This window comes from Heterocephalus glaber, unplaced genomic scaffold (genome assembly GCF_053883595.1).
Source record: "Heterocephalus glaber isolate CG9 unplaced genomic scaffold, H.glaber_assembly_v1.0 deba00000546, whole genome shotgun sequence".
Classification (NCBI taxonomy): domain Eukaryota; kingdom Metazoa; phylum Chordata; class Mammalia; order Rodentia; family Bathyergidae; genus Heterocephalus; species Heterocephalus glaber.
In genome coordinates, this window is record NW_028258147.1 from 44,229,738 (window position 1) to 44,250,871 (window position 21,134).

Below are 21,134 nucleotides of genomic sequence, written 5' to 3' on the forward strand. Positions count from 1 at the left end.
GCAGAGCTGGGGCCCCTGGCAACCTCAGCGCATGATCTCAGCACAGGGCTCTGCTGCCCTCCAGTGGCCGCTCGGTGTCACTGCACGCCCCGCCTGCTCTGGTCCCAGGAGGAGAGAGCTCCAGCTTGGGAAGCTGACCTGCAGGGATGTGCGCCCCTCCTCCTGCCCCTAAGGTCGCCCTCCCATCCCTCTCCCTTGGGGACAGTTTAGAGCTACCTGTCCACAGAGCCTGACCCACTCACAAGCTGGCTCTGGGAGGTGATTGCCTCATGGGCGTGGTACACCTGGGTTGTCAGGAGGTGGGATCTGGGCTGAGAGAAATCACCTGGTTCAGGGCCTGGAAGCCTTCATCTCACTGCTTCTGCTCCCTGGACTCTGCTTTCTGTCTGCCAGGCCCCTCTGCCATGCCGCGCTGCCTTCGAGCTGCTGACTAGGGACGGAAACCTCTACCAAGTGCGAGCCGAGATAAACCTCTCCTCAGTTAACTTGTGTGTGTCCGGTATCGTGTCTCGGTGACCAAGTCACTCCCCTCGAGGTCCTGCCCTTGACACCTGCATGGCATGTGAGTGACACCTCTCGGGGGCAGGTCCAACCTTGGCTCTTTGGGAGGTTCTGGAGATGGGGTGGGGCAGCCCCCGGTGAGTCGTGGACGGGTCTAGGCCACTGCCCCAGGTGTGTGGTCAAAAACAGTATGGTGTGTGGGTGCAGGAGTGGCTCTGCCTGTGTCCGATGCTCTCCACAAGGCCCCAGCAGCTTCCTGGCCGCACCTGTGCCCACCTCAGCCTGAGGGCGTGGGCCCACCTGAGCCACACTAGAGCTCCTGACCTGGCAAGACCCGTGGGGTCCTGATCCTTCCATGAGCTCTAGAAAGGCTCAATCGGTCTCTGGGAGGGCCTGACTCCCCTGCTGCTCAGCCACCACACAGCGCCCAGTCACGTTCTGTCCTTGTGGGATTTCTTCCACAGCTAGCAAGTGTGGTCCTTTAGGACCTCACTTGTGTGTAGGGCTGTCTTAGTCTGCAAGCTGCAGTCCTGCCCCAAGACCTCTGCTGCTTTGCTGATCTCAAGACACTGACAATATTGCTTGTTGTCTGCTCAGGGCCTGGTCATCTCCATGGCAAAAGTCTTTGGCCATTCATAGCCGTGTCCATCCGTTGCCTCAGCCTTTCTCTTCAGCCATAGCAAGTGTCCTAGCAGAGGTTCTTCAGCCTTAGTCAGTCCACTTTAGCTTGCTCCTTTTCTTCCTCATAGGCACAACAGGCATTGGGCTCTCCCATCCCAACAGCAGCATATGCATCCTTTTCAACTGGAATAAATTTTAAAGTGATTTTTTTAATAGTGTCTCCCATAATTTATTCTTCTCTTATGGCCAAATGTGTGACCCATATCACATAACCATATTTCAGGCTAAAAGTAAGAAATACATTTGAAAGCCTTAAGTAACAAAAAGCTGGTTTGTTTGTTCAATTCTGACATCTGACTTCAGGAAGGATTAAAAAACTTCCAGCATTCACTGTCTTGTTCTTCTTCCTCAGACCTGGCTCCACTTCTTGGTTCTTAGGCATACCTTCTCTTATCTATTCCAGGCTTCCCTTGGGCTGTAGCAGCTCTCAGATGATTTCCCCAGATGAGAAGATATGCATTTCCATCATTTCAAATAACATTCTTCACATTTGTTCTGATTGGCCTTTTGTAAATGATTTATTCATAACCAACCTGTATAACCATGGAAATGACTGTTCTTATTTGGTTAAATCCAAAAATATCCACTCCTGAAAGTACAGATTGGAGGTCTTGGGTTGAAGGTGGAGGTGTTTTCCCAAAAGAAGCTGGGATGTTCCTACAACTATGCATGATGAAAGTGTCTTTTACAGGGTTCCAACTGTCCCTGCGCATAAATGTATACATCCCATCCTCTTCCTTAGAGAATATGTTGCCTAAATCCTCACCAAATACAGTCCCTTAGACTGTTGAATTATTAAAGTAGAAGAGGTGTCTGATTTGGGAGATGTTTCTGAGAATCTCTAGGACCTCTTGGCTACATATGGACAAGGAGTAATTAAAGACCCCTGAGGTTTCTAGCTGGAGGTTCTGGGTTTGTAGTAAGACTGCCAACTGGTAGAGGGAATTTCATAAGAGCAAGGCAGGTATAAAGTTAAAGAGATTTATATTTGACATGCTGTAATAAAAGACCCTATGGAGATTCCATGGGGAACAGGAACCAAAAAAAAAAAAAGGCCCTTAACTGCAATGAGGGAAAAGGTATCTTTATAGTGGAGAAAGCTGGAAGACACCACCTCAACTGAATGATTAGTCAACACCAAATCCTATGACATGCCTTCTGAGACAACACAGCCACAGGGATGCAAACCTCATCATGTATGAACTTCTACCACCAATTCATAACCTGATTCTGAGATAACAGAAGATAAAACAGAATAGATGGACACATTATACAAAACAACCACCCTGTCTTCCTAAAAAATGTCAATGCCAGACCTGGGGATTTAGCTCAGTGGTAGAGCACTGGCCTAGCATTAATGAAGCTCTGGGTTGGATCCCAAATACTACAAAACAACCTCAAAATGTGAATGTCATTAAAGACAAACTGAAAAACTGATTATGGCAGCACAACTCATAAGAGAGAAATCTTCTAAGCAGGCTTTATGTGCATCAAGGCATGAATGGATATAGAAAATATGGTCTTTACACAAGTGGAGTATTATTACTATGTCATATAAAAGGATTATCTTGAAGGAAACTTGGTAGGAAATTTGTAGGAAAATAGATGCACCTTGAGATCATAATGTTAAGTGAAATAAATCAGACATACAAGCTTAAATATGACATGGTTTCTCTTATATAAGAAACCCAAAATAAAAATAAAGAGGAAAATAAAATAAAAATCAGAGAGAAAGATCTTTTGCAAAAGGGAAGGGGATGAAGACATGAATGGAGGAGAAAAAGGATGAAGGGAAAGGAATGGAAAAAAAATTAAGATGTGATATGTACATGTACCAACTCCCCAAGAGGAATTCAATCATTATGTACTGCAATAATGTACTAATAAAACTTAATAAAGAAAAATGAAAAATGACACGATATCAAATGGCAGTGTGTGGTCCTGGGTGGGGTCTTGGATCAGGCAGATAAACTGCCATAAAAAATCCCCACTATTGAAGTTCTCTTACAGCCTAGTTGAACTTGTAGGACTCTACACGTTGATGTCAAGGCATATTTTGCACCTCCTTCAGTACTACTTCCTGCAAATGCGCACTCTTAGGTACCTGCGCCACAATGAGCATGCGTCATAAGAACATCCGGGCATCACAAGTGTCATAAGAACATCTGGGAACTTTCCAACTGGCGCGCACTTGGCGACCGTTAGCAGTACCTTCCGGAGCAGCTGTGGTGCCTGACTGCGGCGGTGGAGTCTCAGTCCTGGGAGAGGTTTCTAAAACTGACATATGTAAAAAATGTGATTGAGGCCCAGTCCTCCAGATCCCTCTGTACTGAACAAGCTTTGCGGGCTTTGCCTCCTCACTTTTCTGTTCGTTCGTTTGGTTTGGCTGTAGGTTGGAAGGGAGGGAAGAGGACGGCTGCCATGGCGAACCGCTCTCCAGGTGGGGCAGCTTTCCACAGATATGAGGGGCTGGCCGTACTGGAATGGTTCAGACTCAGAGCGGGGGAGGTATTCCCCAAGACTATTTCCTAGCAGGCTTAGAAAAAGCAAGTAGAGCCACAGAGTAGACATCCAGTGTATGGGTTATTGTCATGTTTAAAAGATTCCAGAACAAACGGAAGTTTTTTTAAAGTTGAGGGAAAACATTAAATGGTCGGTTTGAAAAGATCTAGCCCTAGCCAAAGTAAAACTGACAAATCTATCCAGGACCAGGGTATAAGCAACCAATGTTTTAAATTTGGAAGGTAGGGGCCAGGGGTTAATGCAACGGTGCCGCACCTGCCTGGCAAGCGCAAGGTTCTGAGTTCAATTCTTGGTACCAAAAAAAAAAAAAAATCAATGGTTAAAAAATGTCAAAGTTTCTCAGAAAGAATAAAAAAATTCAAAAGGAAAAATTATATAAGGCTTTGGTTGAGTGTCACAGGGTAGAGAACTCACAAGACTCTCACTGTGCATGTGTGGGTAATATTGTTAAGGGGAAACCAATAATTATCAAGTCATGTATGAAAGCCTCAATTAACGATACAAGAGATAAGAAACTCCCTCCCTCTGATAAAATTAACTCATAGATGCACTACAAATATCTGAAAGATTAATAAAAATTTTTGAAGTACCGGTGCATGGTACAAGTCCTGATGGTGAGGCTAACATTGAAATTAGGATGTAAGTCCAAAACGACTATTTTAAATGTTTTAAAAGCATTACAAACATTAAAACCCAGCAGTTTGCCATACTAATAAATGTCTGGAAGTGCACAGGCACCACTTTGAGCACCTCTTGTAATGGTAGAGATCAAAGGTAACTTACGTTAATCTCATGATGTCTCAATAAATTGAGTATTAAAATATTTATATGTTTTTTTCTGAAGTATGCATACATTTCTTTTGGTGGAGTATAGGTGAAAACATCATGTTGTACACTTTAAATATGTATAATACAAACAGGAATGTTTCTAAGAACTTTTACTTGTGATTGAAACATTTTAACTATATGAAAGACATTTAAAAATACACACATATGCAATTCCAGTATCTCAGTGACATAATTTCTCATTTGTTTGAAATCTTTTAATATTTTTATCCATATGAACATATTGCTAAGTTGATAAAACTATATTTTATGCACTTATACATTTTACAGATTTTGGAACAATAATTTGGAACTATGCCTCCTTTTTCACTGTTTCATAGAATTTTTAAGAGCTGTGTTACATCCCCTGTATTTGTATAGTACATGTTTTATTTATTCATTTTCTTATTACTAGATGCCAGTGCTATTTTTTGAAATTATAAATAACTCTGCTCTATGCCACACAGAGGGGTGCCTATAATCCTAGAATCAAGAGGCTGAGACAGGAGGATTTTGAAGAGTGCAGCGCCAGTCTGAGCGACATAGTAAGTATAAGGCCACTTTAGACTACATCACAAGATCCTATCTCAAAAAACAAAGCAAAGAGGGCTGGGGATTTAGCTCAGTGGTTTCACCACCTGCTGTGCAAGCACAAGGACCCGAGTTTGATCCCTGTTACCAAAACAAAACAAAACAACCAATCCAACTTCCCAGGTTAATTTGGGCCAGGGATTTAGCTCAGTGGTTTTACCACCTGCTACGCAAGCACAAGGACCCGAGTTCGATCACCAGTACCAAGAAACAACAACAACAAAAGCAAAGAAACAAAAGCTAAGTCTGCTTTGAGTATATTTTTGTATATGGATTTTTCTCCTTTAATATTTTCATACTTCTTTTATTCCAAGGTATACATATTCTTTTATTGTGTATCAAGTAATATTTTAGTATATTTGGTTTTTCCTTTTTAAACATTATTGAATTGATATTAAATTTTAAAGTTGAAATTTAGAATTGGAGAAATAGAGCAATCCTAAATATAAATTTGGACTAGGGGGTTTACTAAGTCAAACAAGTTTATGATACTTGATAAGTATATTCAAAATGTCACCTCAAAATGTTTTGCCAGTAACATCAGCATGGGTGTGTGCTGTTTTCCTATAGCTTTTCCAGCATATGTATTTTCCTGATTTTTAATAGTTTTAATAGATGTCAATTATTTCCTTATTATTATTTGACTTAATTTAACTAGTTTACTCTGTATGTGAAAAAGCTATGGATGTAAAGAGAACAAAAGACAAAATTTGAAATCATTTAAAAAATCAGATACAAACACTTTGATGTTTAGTCGGTAACTTTGTGGAGAAAACGTCAGAGTTCTTGGCTCTTATCTTTCCATATGTTACATCTGTTCCTCTGCCACATGCAAAACTGGAAGAATTCTGGACAACTGCTTTACAAAATCAAAGAAACTTTAGCTAGATGAACCAATAAGAATCATCTGGTTAGGGACCAGGGATTTAGCTCAGTGGTTCCACTGCCTGCCTTGCAAACACAAGGTCCCAAGTTTGATCTCCAGTACCAAAATAAAAATAAATAAATGAATAAATAAAAGAATCATCTGGTTAAACCATTCATTTTAATAAGATTAAATAAAAACCCATTGAGATTCAAATTATTCAAGATTTTTCAATTAGTAGGTGTCAGGGTGCAATTTAAGACCAAGGTTCCAGACCTTTCTATGAGACATGCTGCCTTTCTGATGCAAATTCCATCTGGGGGCTAATCATGTACCTACAGTTGTCCCTGACATTTAGGCTGAGAAGTGTAAAATTTAGGCTTAGCATACTAATTCTTACTAAATAAAATAAGAGGGTGAATTTCTGTGGTCTTGGACTTATGAGTCTAAAGCCAAACCTATATCTGAATAGGTGGCACAAAATGAGAAGCACGTTTCATGAACTGTCTTTAATAGGCTTATGCAAAGAATTCTGCAGAAGGTGTCTTAAGCATAGTAATTCCAATGGCAGATGATTAAATCCTCTGGAAGACTGGATCATCATGATCTTGATTTTTTTCTTGCTGTTGATTGTCTTGTTACCTATTACATATGAGTTTGTTCACCATTTCTAGACCAAATGAGGAACTGAATTTCACAACTGAAGAAAAGCACCCTTTTATCCTATCACCTTTATCACTGCATTTTCACTCTTTCTTGTTTATGAAATGTTCCCACAACCAGTAACACGAGTCTCAGACTTTAATAATCTTTGACAGCAAAAGTCATACTTCAGGTTCAAGCCCAGCTTCTGTGGTGTAAGCTCAAATCAGCAAAACTGCAGAAAACTGTCCTTCCTCAAATTATTTCCCTGTTTCTGATGTCCCCAGGTTAGTGCCTAATGAATATTCAGGCCCAGTCACTTTTGACCCCAGCCTTTTGGTTTTTCTTCTGGACAGTACTGCTGCTGGATATCACTGTCTTCCCCTGATGACCACTGATGAGTCATCCTATTGTGGTCTCCAAGCAAGGTCATTCCTTCTCCAAATTCCTCATATCTAAAATGTGCTAAAATCATCCACTTTATCTTGAAAATCAAGGAAAAGAAACTTAAAACAGAATAATTTACAACAGCCAGGAGAATTAGATAGGTTTAGAACTGACACATCCAAACTGAAACTATGAAACCCTGCCTCATTCCCACATCCATCCTATGGTGGGAGGCAGATCAGGGAGGCAAGAGACAGGCGACTCTGGGTACCTCCCTACTTTGGGACTGAGGTCCAATTTTTCCCACCTTAGAGAAGGAAGTTCTCCAAACTGTCTCAACCTGGGCCTGGCATTGTTTTACTGCCCTGGAATGTGTTCTTCCCATGATGACTGACAAAAGAAACATCCATTCTCTTGGGGGTAGTGGAAATCCTGTATTTGCTTCACAGCTTACACAAGATAATCACAATAGTAGGTTGTGTATATTCTGAAGTTTGGGCTATACATTCTTAAATTTATGCCTTTACAGGAAAAGAAGTCCTACTCCCTATTGGGTTATCTTGTTCTTTGGGAGCTGCTTTACAACTTTGTAAATGATTGATAATAGATAGAAATGCAAAGCATTTGTTGTTTATAAACACCAAATTATTTCCTGTCTGGCAGAGGAGAGAAGCTCAGTCTCTCTCTCCTATGATGGAAAAGCCAATCTTGTCTCAATTTGCACATTCATTTCACTGTTCTTCCCCTATACCTTGGACCCTCAAGATACGACTGGCCTGACATACGAACAACTTGGGTTAATTAAGTTAATGGACCTAAGTCTGCCTTTTGTTATCTATAGTGTGTACCCAGGGAAAAATTCAGATCTCGGCTGTATTGACTTACAACCAACTTGAGTTACAACCAGTCCTTGGAAACCGATTGAGTTTGTAGGTCAAGAGTCCACGGTATTTGTGCCTATTCTTTGTTGTTTTCTTTTTTTTGGTACCAGGGATCAAACTTGAGTCCTTGTGTTGCGCAGCAGGCAGCAAAACCACTGAGCTAAATCCCTGGCCCTTGTGTCTATTCCTTGGATTCTCTTTTAAACTGGTTAATACCTTAACATTTTTCAAATTCATGAGAAGAGTAAAATCTTTAACAAATGTTTATTTTGTATAGGAGAATCATGATTTTATCATTTAAAAATTATCTTTTAACACCATGTATGAGATCCTAAAATATGGTTACTCTTTGCTACCTTAAATCTAGTTTAATTCTAATTATATTTTCCTATTAATATGAAGAATACAAAGGATCCAACTTGTGGGTAATCTCTCCTAGCATAATACACACACACACACACACACACACACACACACACACAGGACACATGCCCATAAACACAACCCCCACAATAAGCAATAATGGTTATCCATAAAACAGTTGAAAATCCATGTGTAAGAAGCAAACATTCTCTAGTGCATGGAAGACACAGTTCTGATGATCCACCAGGCAGAATGGGTACTATCTCAGCTTGAATGGTCTATTTGGGTTACTTCCCCATTTTCAGGAGTCCTTCAGGAATGTAGAATAGATGGTTTTTATTTATACCATGGATTTTTCTCGGCACTGTTAACATTTTGGACCAGATGCGTCTTTGATGTGGGAGCAGTCCTGTGCACTGTGGGAAGCTTAGCAGCTTCGCTGGCCTCTACCCATTAGATGGCAGTGTCACATCCCCCAAATGGCTCCAGACACTGCCCTGGCCAAAATTGCTCCACTTGTGAATCCCTGATGTATTTTATTAAAGGACACACAAAATAACTTATCCAATAGAAGAGGCAGGATCTCTCCAAAGACGTGTGTATACTCAATAAACATATATCAGCACGGATGGGTCTCAGTGGTAATGTTGTGTGATCACAGCAAGTTACAGAATGATTTGAACAGCATGACCATATTTATGTAAATTTTAAAATCACAAAACTTACAGTGTATATTGCTTATAGGGCCATGGATGTGGGGTGAAAATCATAAAACCATGAACATGAATAGACAACAATTTAATGAGTTTCACTGTGTTTGGGAAAAGAGGAAGGAAATTAGGATAGGTTATGTTGAAAAGAAAAGTCAACTCTTTCTATAATGTTTTTCTCACTTTCAAAATAGGTCAAAAACACTATTGCAAATGTTACCTTTTTTTATCTGGCTAACTTATATAGAGACATTGTTATTCTACAAACTTTATTTGACAGAAAAATCTATAAAAAGCTATGAAACATGCAGCTTAAATTTTCTATAGTACTTTGATGCTGTTACTTTTCAATCATCTGTTTCATATTGTTCATATGACTGCTTGCCTTCCTAATTAAGAGTAGCTTTGAATTGGTAGTGTTTTATACAGCAATTTTCTGGTTCAGACTCTAATGACAACCATAATATAAACGTTTTCACCTTATATTTGTGGAGTGCTTTATCTTTTCTCAGTACTCTTACATCTGTCTTCTCATTTTGTGTTCACAATTTCTTTCACCATCAATCTTAGTTTCAAATCTATTCACCATGTTAATGCACGTTTCATCTTTCTATTGCAGTTACCTTAAGTTTGGGTTACTGACCCTGAGATACCAGATCCCCGGGCAGTTTACGTAGGAAATGACCCACAAAACACTGGTAGGTAAAGTGAGACAGGGAGAGAAAGAAGTTCAGAGGCAGCACGTTTAGAGCAGCTTACTGTTTAGGGCTATTGAGGCTCAATTTGACTCCTTTGTGTAAACTCCTATGGATGGCTTTCACAATAGAAAGACACAGTGAGTCATTTGAGATAGAAGTTGGCAAAACCAGAAGGACTTATGATCAGGCCCTTTACAAGAAAAGTTGGCTAACCTGTGCTCTATACCATAAAACTGGGAGAAGCATCCATATTTTCAAGAGTTTTGAGAGTTTCCAGTGTGAAGAAATGTGCAAGAAGGAAACTATCCATAAACATTTCATTTTGAAAGAAGTAGGTTAGGGACAAAACAGTACTTCTATAAGAACAAATATTGATCATTTGCCCTAAAAAATGATCAAGATCCAAGCAGACACTTGAAACAGTTATAACTCTACTATGGAATGAGTTTGAAACAGTTCAGGCTTAGGAAATAGTGATCATTCACTGTGCCAAACAACAACTAATTAAAGATTATGGTAATAATTAGCCAAGACTATGTTCAGACTGGGAACAGGAAGAGCTGGTGGTTGCCAATAACGACTACAGAAAACTAACAAAGCTTACCTGTCATTCCAGGAGAGGAGAAAACAAAAACAACAAAACTAAAATCCGAGAGTGAAAGGGAACATGTAGTGTTCCCTTCCTGTGTCCTCAGGGTGATAAGGAAGACTGAAGAAGGAAAATCTACCTACTGCAGGTAGGTTTAGAAGGTATCTAAAAGTGATAGCTATTTTTGTTAAATTAATAGACTGGTTTTTAGAATTTAGTTTTACAGAAAAGTTGAGTCAATCGTATAGGGTTCCCATAGATTTTCTTCTCCACAGTTTCCCTTAATATTAACATCTTGCATTAGTGTGGTACATTTGATACAGTTAAGGAACCAACACTTTTATATGTTTTATTAAGTAAAGACTATAGTTTACATTAAGGTTCACTCTGTGTTGTGTAATTCTATGAATTTTGACAAATGCATAATGTTATATATCCATCCTAATAGTATTGTATGGAATAATTTCTTTACACTGAAACTTCCCTGTTCTTCATATATTTACACTTCCCCTCACATTTGCCCCAAATCCTAATACCCTAATAACCTGGTGACACCTGATGCTTTTTATTGTATACCTATATCTATATCTACATCTATATGTATATGTCCTCGCACTGAAAGGAATTGAACACGGGTCCTCCAGCATGGTAGGCAGTGCTCTACCACTGAGATCTAAGCTCACTCCCTAGCCCAAGTGCCTGTAGGTTTGCCATTTCAAGATGTCATACAGTTGGAGTAATACAGTAGGGAGGAGTTTTAGGCCAAATACTTTCAATTAGGAATATGTACGGAAGGCTTCTCCATGCATCTTCTCCCCTTACAGGAAGTTGAATACAAAAAGCACTGAACTTCATTTATAACCCTTTTCAATTTTATTTTGAGATCTGGTCTCACCAAGTTACCCAAGAAGGCCTCAAATATGTGATGTTCTTGCCGCATCCATCTAAGTACCTGAAGTGAACAGCATGTGCCACCACACCTGGCTTCTTTGCATGTATATTTCCTTTTGTTTGTTGCTGATATTCAGTACTGGAGATTGAACACAAGGACTTGGACATGCTAGGCAAGCAGGCTACCAGTACACTACATACCAACCCATCTTATTAAGTTGTTATTGCTTTTTGCATTGCTTCATGATGTTCCATTGTATGAATGTACGAATGTTTGTTCATCCGCTCACTTTTTGATATCATTTGGTTGTTTCTAGTTTCTGGCATTTGATTTCTCCTATACGTTTTGTAGATTGTATCTTGCAGGGAATTGGTCCATTTCATTTAAATGATCAAATTTGTGACATAGTGTAGCTGACCCACCCCACTGGCCAAGTCAAGCCTTCTACTGGGACCTAGACCCGGTACTTTGTTCTTCTTGACCCGGGGGCAAGCAAGGATGAATGACAAAGAGACGTGACTCAGTTTAACTTTGGGCAGCCAGGGGGCTCTGGCCCCTTAGGAGCCCCAGCATCTGGCTCATCTTGCATTTATTCACCTAAACACCGGTACAAGCGATCAAAGTAGCACAAGGCTCATCTGCTTTCCAATAGCCACTAGTACATACTCTGGTAAACAACTTAATCTTAGGTGTGCTAGCTTTTCCCTGGAACCCGCAATATGGAGTCACCCTGAGTGCAGCCTTTCTCCTTTGTGCTCAGAGAGGCCAGTTAGGCCTCGCTTCTCTGGTCTCTGACAGCATAGAGTTGTTCAGAATACTGTTAATTATCTTCTTCATTTCAACGAGCTCAGTATTGATGTCCTCTCTTGTTTGTGATATTAGTAATTGACCTCTTTCTCTCTTTGCCTTGCTGAGCCTGGTTAGGATTTATCGATTTCATCCATCTTCAAAGAACCATATTCTGCTTTTAGCAATATTTAAAACTTTTTTTTATTTTTCCGTTGTATTGATTTAGGCACTAATTTTCATTGGTTTTTTCGTTTGTTTGCATTCATTTGATTTCTTTCTTTCTTTGGGTACCGGGGATCGAAGCTGGGACCTTGCACTTGTGAGGCAGGTGGCGGAACCACTGAGCTCAATCCCTGGCCCTTGCATTCATTTCATATTGCTCTCATTTGTGTAGCTTCCTAAAGTGGAAGTTTAGATTACTGTTTCTTTTTTTCTAACACTAGTCTTTCAATGTTATCGATTTTCCTCTATGCACTGGTTTTGCTGCCTTCAACATATTTTGATAATTTGTGTTCTCATCATTTACTTTAAAATATTTTAAAGTTTCTTGAGACGCGCCTGATAAATGTTATTTGGAAGTGTGTTACAGTCTAGATATTTTGGGAATTGTCTAGCTATGTCTCTATTATTGATATCGAGCTTAATTTCATTGTAGTACAAGAACAAACTATGATGTGTTAACATCCGTCCCGTGGCCTAGAATGGGGTCTGTGTTAGTAAGTGTTCCCTGTGAGCTCCAAGAGGATGTGTTCTGCTTTGTTGAAGTATTTATGAAATGTCAGTTACATCCAATGAATTGATGGTGGCCTTTCATTCAACTGTGCACTTCCATTTTTTCTTTCAGCTGCATCTATCAATTACTGATTGAAGAGTGTTGAAGTTTCCAACTATAATAAGGTATGTGTCTATTTCTTCTGGTAGCTCTAATGGTCTTTTTCCCCCCATATTTTGAGAATCAGTTGTTCAGGTGCATATATGTTAAGATTTCCTATGCTTTCTTGGAGAGCTGACTCCATTTATCATTATCTAGTACAATTCTTTATCCCTGATTCTTTCTTGAAGTCTGCTTTGTCTGAAATTGATATTGCTAGTTCAGATTTCATTGGGTTGTGTTGCCATGGTATATCATCCTTCTCTATCCTTCCACTTTCACTTATGTCAAATGGAATTATGTAGACTAGAAAAGCTATACTTGAATTTTTTTCAAAAGTATACTCTGACAGTCTTTACGTTTAAATTGGTATATTTAGGTAATTCAGATTAACAATAATCATTGATATAGTTCAGTTAATCTCTACCGTGCTTGTGTTTTCTAGTCATGACAGTTTTACATTTCTTCAAAAATCTTCCCTCGTTTTTCTTTTGTTTCTTTGTTAACGTTTAAATTTTAAGTTCTTTCATTGGTACATTTCAGGTATACGATTCACTTCCATTTCTCATTGGGTGTTTGTTCCTGTACATGATGTATCTTGGTTCTTATTTTTTTTTCCCCATTACCTGTGTGCCCTTCACCCCCTCCACCCTTCCCTATTTACATAGACATCATTTCCACTTATGTTTTCTTTTCTCATAGTTTTTCCTTTCCCTCTTTATCCTTCCCGTTCCCCTCCCTTCACCCCTTCGTCTTTGGACCTTTTTTCCTATTTCAAATGATCCATTATTCGTTTTAATCATTTTAACCCTTGTTTACACTATCAGTTTCTCACACTCGCCAAAGTATTTGGTATTGACACATGTGTGTCCTATTTGTTTCCCTTAAGAGCATGGCCTTGATAGACATCCATTTCGCTATAAATGACTCTAGTTTTTCATTCTTTTTCATTCTTTATGGTTTTTATTAAAAACCCGCACGTTTTCTTTATCCAGGTTCCAGTTGATGGCCACTCGGGCTGCCTCCAAGCTTTAGCTGTTACAAACTGCCGCTATGAACATGGGGTCACATATATCACTGCGGTGTGATTCTTTTAATTCTTTGGGGAAGATCCCCAGCAGGGGAATAGCTGGGTCAAATGGGACCTCTAGCCCTAGTTCTTTGAGGTATCTCCGTACTGATTTCCACAGTGGCTGCACCAGTCTACACTCCCACCAGCAGTGGAGAAGGGTTCCTTTCTCCCCACAACCCTGCCAGCGATTGTGATTGGATGATTTCTTGATAGCAGCCATTCTTTGTGGTGTGAGGTGGAATCTCAGGGTTGTTTTCATCTGCATCTCTTGAATGATGAGTGATGTTGAACATTTTTTCATATATTTGTTTGCTGCTTTTTCTTCTTTGAGAAATGTCTGTTCCCTTCAGGTGCCCGTGTTGGAATTGGGTGTTTGAATCTGGGGGGTCAGATTCTTTTCAGTTCTTTATATATTCTAGAGGGCAGTCCTTCTGTCGTTTTTCTTGCCTTGTTTCTTTAATGAATACATTTTCTCTCTTCACTTAGCATAGCAATTATACCTTTTAAAAATGTTTGTGTGGGACAAGGATTTAGCTCAGTGGTTTTGCCGCCTGCTGCGCAAGTGCAAGGACCAGAGTTCAATCCCCAGTACCAAAAAGAAATATGAAATAAATAAAAATTTTAAAAAAATGTTAGTGCTTGTCATAGAGTTTGCAATATGTATTTACAGCTTATCTAAGACCACCAAGTCTAACTTGTTAGCTTCAAATAACAGTATACTGCTGCTCTGCTAACATAGGTACCTTATAGCGGAGCATCCTCAATTCCCCCGTGCTACTGCTCCCTATGCCAGTGGTGGCAAACCTATGGCACTTGTGCTGCAGCAGGCTGTTTGTATCACTGAAAGCTATAAAAGTTTCACCATCCCTGCCACTGTTGCTGTCACCGATTCCACTCATTCATAAATTCTATGCACCCAATATAGTGTTGCTACTATTACTTTGAGCAGTTATCTAATAGAGTGAGAATAAAATGTTCTATTTTGCCTTCCTTTATTCCTCTCCAATGCCCTTTCTTTCTCCCTTCCCTTGTTACTGTCCGCCTCTCCCCACCTCTTTCCTCCCCCTCTCCTGTCTTTCTTCCTTCTACCTTCCTTAATTCCTTCTCTCCTTTCTGCTTCCTCGGTCTCTTTCCGGTCATATTTGATTTCTATCTCTAAAGAACTTATTGGAACATTGCTTGTCTAGCATATCTGTTGGCATTACATTTCTTCAGTTGTTATTGGAAAAAGACATTTTTCTTTATGTCAGAAATACAGTTTGGCGTACAAAGAATTTTAGCATTGTACGGATGGGTTATTTGTTTCAACACCTTACATATTTTCCTGCATTCTCTTTTTGCTTACATTATTTCTGAGACCGCTGGTGTAATTCTTACCTTTGTCTTTCTGTAGGTAAGGTCTTACCTCCCTGCTTTTTACAAGATTTTCTTTGTTTTTGATTTTTACACATTGAATTTGATACGTGTACTTATAATTTTTTCTGTATTTACCTTGCTTATTGTTGTAAAGGTTCTTGAACCTGAGATTTGGTGTGTGTCCTTCATTTTAGAAAATTCTGAGCTACTATTACTTCAGTTATTTTTTATGTTCCTCTCTTCTTCTAGAGTTCCCATTATGGGCATGTTATGCCTTTTGTAATTGTCCCACAATTCTTGTGTGTTCTGGGTTTTATTTTTATCTTTTAGTTTTCTCTTTGTCTTTCAGCCTAGGGAGTTTCTATTGACTTATCATCCAGCTCACTGATCTTTTCCCCAGTCATTTCTAACCTGATCATCCTTCAAGGCATTCTTCATTTCTGCCACAATGTTTTTTTGTATCTCCCGTTCCCTTTTGATTGTTTGTTAGAGGTTCTATTTCTTTTTGATTATGTTACTGAACTGTTCTTTTCTATAGGTATTAATTTTAGGGTATAGTAGTTTTTAAAAAGGCTGGTTTTCATTGCGGGATTTTCATACAGGCCTATAACATAGTTTGATCATATCTAGCCCCCCATTACCCTGCCTCACACCTACTTCTTCCTCTTCTTTATTCCCTTTCTCTGGTCAAGTAGTGTCCCTCCTGCTTTCATGTCCATCTTTTAAAAATCCTTGTAATTATTTTCTGTTTCTGGCTTATTTCACTTAATGTGTTGGTCTTTATGTCCATCAGCCACTGGAGGGCAGCAAAGCTCTGTGCTGAGAGTAGGCCTTGATGTTGCCAGGGGCCCCTGCTCTGCCAGTACTGTATGAGGATGCATAGCATAAAGAGAATATGTTCGTATATTCGTGCTTATTTCTACCACCTTATTCTGTCTTCCTCTCTCTCTTGCTTTCTCTAAGTAGGCTTGAAATTTTTCCTTATTTCTTCAGAAGTAATTCACCTCACTGTTTCTTTTTCAGAGATAGAAGAAGAGAGAGAGAGAGTAATAGAGAGAGAGAGTGTGTATATGATATGCTTTCTCTTATATAAGAAACCCAAAATATAAATAAAGAGGAAATAAAATAAAAATCTGAGAGATAGATCTTTTGCCAAAGGGACAGGGACCAAGGGATTAATGGAGGAGAGAAAAGATGAAGGGAAAGAATGGAAAATGAATGAAAATGTGTTATGTACATGTACCAACTCCCCACGAGGTATTCAATCATTATGTACTGCAATAATGTACTAATAAAACTTAATAAAAGTGAAAAATGACAGGATAGCAAATTGCAGTTTGTGGTCCTGGGTGGGGTCTTGAATCAGGCAGATAAACTGCCATAAAAAAAACCCTCTATTGAAGTTCTCTTACAGCCTAGTTGAACTTGTGGGACTCTATGCGTTGATGTCAAGGCATTTATTTGCGCCTCCTTCAGTACTACTTCCTGCACATGCGCACTCTTGGGTACCTGCGCCGCAATGGGCGTGCGTCGTAAGAACATCCGGGCACCTCCCAACTTGAGCGCACTTTCCGACCATTAGCAGTACCTTCGCGTGCGGCTGCGGCGCCGGACTGCGGCCTGAGGCCTGCGGCGGTGCAGTCTCAGTCCTGGGAGGGGTTTCTCAAACTGACGTATGTAAAAAATGTGGTTGAGGCCCAGTCCTCCAGACCCCTCTGTACTGAACAAGCTTTGCGGGCTTTGCCTCCTCACTTTTCCGTTTGTTCCTTTGGTTCGGCTGTACGTTGGAAGGGAGGGAAGTGGCCTGGCCCTCAGCAGCACCATATTCAAGCTCTCTCCTGGTGGTGCAGCTTTCCGCAGGTTCAGACTCAGAGCGGGGGAGGTTTTCCCCAAGACTATGTCCTAGCAGGCTTAGAAAAAGCAAGTAGAGCCACAGAGTAGACATCCAGTGTATGGGTTATTGTCATGTTTAAAAGATTCCAGAACAAACGGAAGTTTTTTTAAAGTTGAGGGAAAACATTAAATGGTCGGTTTGAAAAGATCTAGCCCTAGCCAAAGTAAAACTGACAAATCTATCCAGGACCAGGGTATAAGCAACCAATGCTTTAAATTTGGAAGGTAAGTGCCAGGGGTTAGTGCAATGGTGCCGCACCTGCCTGGCAAGTGCAAGGTCCTGAGTTCAATTCTTGGTACCAAACAAACAAACAAAAAGTCAATGGTTAAAAAATGTCAAAGTTTCTCAGAAAGAATAAAAAAATTCAAAAGGAAAAATTATATAAGGCTTTGGTTGAGTGTCACAGGGCAGAGAACTCACAAGACTCTCACTGTGCATGCGTGTGTAAGAGTGCGTAATATTGTTAAGGGGAAACCAATAATTATCAAGTCATGTATGAAAGCCTCAATTAATGATACAAGAGATAAGAAACTCCCTCCCTCTGATAAAATTAACTCATAGATGCACTACAAATATCTGAAAGATTAATAAAAATTTTTGAAGTACCAGTGCATGGTAGAAGTCCTGATGGTGAGGCTAACATTGAAATTAGGATGTAAGTCCAAAACGACTATTTTAAATGTTTTAAAAGCATTACAAACATTAAAACCCAGCAGTTTGCCATACTAATAAATGTCTGGAAGTGCACAGGCACCACTTTGAGCACCTCTTGTAATGGTAGAGGCCAAAGGTAACTTACATGAATCTCATGATGTCTCAATAAATTGAGTATTAAAATATTTATATGTTTTTTCTGAAGTATGTATACATTTTTTTGGTGGACTATAGGTGAAAACATCATGTTGTACACTTTAAATATGTATAATACAAACAGGAATGTTTCTAAGAACTTTTACTTGTGATTGAAACATTTTAACTATATGAAAGACATTTAAAAATACACACGTATACGTAATTCCAGTATCTCAGTGACATAATTTCTCATTTGTTTGAAATCTTTTAATATTTTTATCCATATGAACATATTGCTAAGTTGATAAAACTATATTTTATGCACTTATACATTTTACAGATTTTGGAACAATAATTTGGAACTATGCCTCCTTTTTCACTGTTTTGTAGAATTTTTAAGAGCTGTGTTACATCCCCTGTATTTGTATAGTACATGTTTCATTTATTCATTTTCTTATTACTAGATGCCAGTGCTATTTTTTGAAATTATAAATAACTCTGCTCTATGCCACACAGAGGGGTGCCTATAATCCTAGAATCAAGAGGCTGAGACAGGAAGATTTTGGAGAGTGCAGCGCCAGTCTGAGCAACATAGTAAGTATAAGGCCATTTTAGATTACATCACAAGAACCTATCTCAAAAAACAAAGCAAAGAGGGTTGGGGATTTAGCTCAGTGGTTTCACCACCTGCTGTGCAAGCACAAGGACCCGAGTTTGATCCCTGTTACCAAAACAAAACAAAACAACCAATCCAACTTCCCAGGTTAATTTGGGCCAGGGATTTAGCTCAGTGGTTTTGCCACCTGCTACGCAAGCACAAGGACCCGAGTTCGATCACCAGTACCAAGAAACAACAACAACAAAAGCAAAGAAACAAAAGCTAAGTCTGCTTTGAGTATATTTTTGTATATGGATTTTTCTCCTTTAATATTTTCATACTTCTTTTATTCCAAGGTATACATATTCTTTTATTGTGTATCAAGTAATATTTTAGTATATTTGGTTTTTCCTTTTTAAACATTGTTGAATTGATATTAAATTTTAAAGTTGAAATTTAGAATTGGAGAAATAGAGCAATCCTAAATATAAATTTGGACTAGGGGGTTTACTAAGTCAAACAAGTTTATGATACTTGATAAGTATATTCAAAATGTCACCTCAAAATGTTTTGCCAGTAACATCAGCATGGGTGTGTGCTGTTTTCCTATAGCTTTTCCAGCATATGTATTTTCCTGATTTTTAATAGTTTTAATAGATGTCAATTATTTCCTTATTATTATTTGACTTAATTTAACTAGTTTACTCTGTATGTGAAAAAGCTATGGATGTAAAGAGAACAAAAGACAAAATTTGAAATCATTTAAAAAATCAGATACAAACACTTTGATGTTTAGTCGGTAACTTTGTGGAGAAAACGTCAGAGTTCTTGGCTCTTATCTTTCCATATGTTACATCTGTTCCTCTGCCACATGCAAAACTGGAAGAATTCTGGACAACTGCTTTACAAAATCAAAGAAACTTTAGCTAGATGAACCAATAAGAATCATCTGGTTAGGGACCAGGGATTTAGCTCAGTGGTTCCACTGCCTGCCTTGCAAACACAAGGTCCCAAGTTTGATCTCCAGTACCAAAATAAAAATAAATAAATGAATAAATAAAAGAATCATCTGGTTAAACCATTCATTTTAATAAGATTAAATAAAAACCCATTGAGATTCAAATTATTCAAGATTTTTCAATTAGTAGGTGTCAGGGTGCAATTTAAGACCAAGGTTCCAGACCTTTCTATGAGACATGCTGCCTTTCTGATGCAAATTCCATCTGGGGGCTAATCATGTACCTACAGTTGTCCCTGACATTTAGGCTGAGAAGTGTAAAATTTAGGCTTAGCATACTAATTCTTACTAAATAAAATAAGAGGGTGAATTTCTGTGGTCTTGGACTTATGAGTCTAAAGCCAAACCTATATCTGAATAGGTGGCACAAAATGAGAAGCACGTTTCATGAACTGTCTTTAATAGGCTTATGCAAAGAATTCTGCAGAAGGTGTCTTAAGCATAGTAATTCCAATGGCAGATGATTAAATCCTCTGGAAGACTGGATCATCATGATCTTGATTTTTTTCTTGCTGTTGATTGTCTTGTTACCTATTACATATGAGTTTGTTCACCATTTCTAGACCAAATGAGGAACTGAATTTCACAACTGAAGAAAAGCACCCTTTTATCCTATCACCTTTATCACTGCATTTTCACTCTTTCTTGTTTATGAAATGTTCCCACAACCAGTAACACGAGTCTCAGACTTTAATAATCTTTGACAGCAAAAGTCATACTTCAGGTTCAAGCCCAGCTTCTGTGGTGTAAGCTCAAATCAGCAAAACTGCAGAAAACTGTCCTTCCTCAAATTATTTCCCTGTTTCTGATGTCCCCAGGTTAGTGCCTAATGAATATTCAGGCCCAGTCACTTTTGACCCCAGCCTTTTGGTTTTTCTTCTGGACAGTACTGCTGCTGGATATCACTGTCTTCCCCTGATGACCACTGATGAGTCATCCTATTGTGGTCTCCAAGCAAGGTCATTCCTTCTCCAAATTCCTCATATCTAAAATGTGCTAAAATCATCCACTTTATCTTGAAAATCAAGGAAAAGAAACTTAAAACAGAATAATTTACAACAGCCAGGAGAATTAGATAGGTTTAGAACTGACACATCCAAACTGAAACTATGAAACCCTGCCTCATTCCCACATCCATCCTATGGTAGGGAGGCAGATCAGGGAGGCAAGAGACAGGCGACTCTGGGTACCTCCCTACTTTGGGACTGAGGTCCAATTTTTCCCACCTTAGAGAAGGAAGTTCTCCAAACTGTCTCAACCTGGGCCTGGCATTGTTTTACTGCCCTGGAATGTGTTCTTCCCATGATGACTGACAAAAGAAACATCCATTCTCTTGGGGGTAGTGGAAATCCTGTATTTGCTTCACAGCTTACACAAGATAATCACAATAGTAGGTTGTGTATATTCTGAAGTTTGGGCTATACATTCTTAAATTTATGCCTTTACAGGAAAAGAAGTCCTACTCCCTATTGGGTTATCTTGTTCTTTGGGAGCTGCTTTACAACTTTGTAAATGATTGATAATAGATAGAAATGCAAAGCATTTGTTGTTTATAAACACCAAATTATTTCCTGTCTGGCAGAGGAGAGAAGCTCA

General features: G+C 39.1%; 1 long non-coding RNA gene across 5 annotated transcripts in view; it reads left to right on the forward strand.

The window, feature by feature from the left end:
• Window positions 1–10,296: 10,296 nt before the first annotated feature.
• Window positions 10,297–21,134, forward strand: part of LOC147829711 (uncharacterized) — a 52,867-nt gene continuing 42,029 nt past the window's right edge. For 4 of the 5 annotated variants that reach the window (XR_015448802.1, XR_015448806.1, XR_015448803.1 and 1 more), the window contains exons 1-3: window positions 10,297–10,404; window positions 12,782–12,834; window positions 18,439–18,516. This is a non-coding gene — a long non-coding RNA (uncharacterized LOC147829711). The remainder of the gene's footprint in view (window positions 10,405–12,781; window positions 12,835–18,438; window positions 18,517–21,134) is intronic. The other variant, XR_015448805.1, reaches the window with a different exon arrangement.